Source organism: Octopus bimaculoides, chromosome 9 (genome assembly GCF_001194135.2).
Source record: "Octopus bimaculoides isolate UCB-OBI-ISO-001 chromosome 9, ASM119413v2, whole genome shotgun sequence".
NCBI classification, from domain to species: domain Eukaryota; kingdom Metazoa; phylum Mollusca; class Cephalopoda; order Octopoda; family Octopodidae; genus Octopus; species Octopus bimaculoides.
This window is the reverse complement of record NC_068989.1, coordinates 76,716,168-76,717,781: the sequence shown is the minus strand read 5'-3', so window position 1 is coordinate 76,717,781 and position 1,614 is coordinate 76,716,168.

Below are 1,614 nucleotides of genomic sequence, written 5' to 3'. Positions count from 1 at the left end.
TATATATATATATATATATTTATACATATATATATTTATACATATATATATATGCGGTGACATCATCAACCCGAAGGCACTTCTTACTGCTTCAGAGATGAATAGAGCTAAATAAAGATCATAGGAGAGCCAATAAGTTGAAGTTATTGGATTCAACAGAGCAAAATAAGATAATGTGAATGGCACGATGGCGCAATTAGACAGACCTGGAATTAAAAAGGAACATCAGCTACAACATCCATTATATGGTCTTCACAAATCTGATACCCAACTTTGAACTACTTAAATATAATCGAATTGAATAAAATTAAATGAGACATAACAGCTAACCGTCTATAAATTGATTTATATTCTCTTGTTTCATATCCAAAATATCCAGAGCTAGTCTAATATTCTGGAAATTGGACAATTTTCCGGAAGCTGGAAAAAAAAACAATGAAAGTTATATCTTCTCATGAATAGGAACTGATTATATGATTCACTGTTAATTAGAAATATGACAATACGAAGAGGAAAAAAATCCTGTGTAGGCAGACGTGTGCACTCACACACTCGCATACATGTAGACAAACTTATATGAGTGTCCGTGTTTGGAAGTGTATAAAAGTCTATGTATGTATGTATAGGTGTACATGTGATTGTATAACGATTTGTATATGCTTATATGCATGTTAATGAGAGGTGGTATCAAAATATTCCCGGACTAATTCTGTAGCCCGTCAACAGGCGGCAGTATACGTTTGCGTGCACAGTGAAAGCCAGCAGTGACCTTCATAAAGAAGTGAGCCGCGTGACATCGCTCTGTTTACTTCGTAATTAGTGAAATTTGTGTTTTTGTGATCACGTGTATGTTGTACTCTGCGATTTTGTCATGGACAAGAACAGAGAACCAACGTGTAATTTTGCGTTAAACTGGAGAGGTCCACTGGAGAAATCCACTGAAGAGACGTTGAGCATACGTCGACAAGCTTGTGGCGACGAGGCAATGGGTCGTTCACAATGTTTCGAGAGGCACAAGCGCTTCAAAAGCAGAAGAATGTCACTAGAAAATGATGAGTCATCTGGAAGACCTGCAATATGGTACCGTGCATTGAGAACTCAGTCCCTCAGGACCGGACCATCAATCGAGAGACTGTTTAGAAGCGTTTGAGGGAGGACATCTCGTGAAATGACTGGATTGGATTCTTCACCAAGCTTTTCTCACTCGTGAGTTACTCGCCAAAATCAACATGTTATCGCTTTTGCACCCACCATAGTCGCTAAATACAGCACCTGCAGACTCCCATCTCTTCCCCCAAGGTGAAAAGGCAGCTCAAAGGTTGCTGTTTTAATATCATTTTCAAGATCCAGAGCGAAACGCAGAAGGTCCTCCACTCGCTTACGGAAAACGACTTCCAGGTCGGATTCCAAAACTAGCATGAACGCTGGGAACGTTGTATTCGAAGGAGATGATGTTAAGACTTAGGTAAATAAGATATCTTTTACTGAGCATAGCTAGTCCGGGAACTTTTTGATGCCACCTCGAATGAACTTCTAGATTTTCAATGGTGCATATTAAAACAGATTTATTGACTAGAAACGAATTCGGATACGTATATATTCAAGATATATATA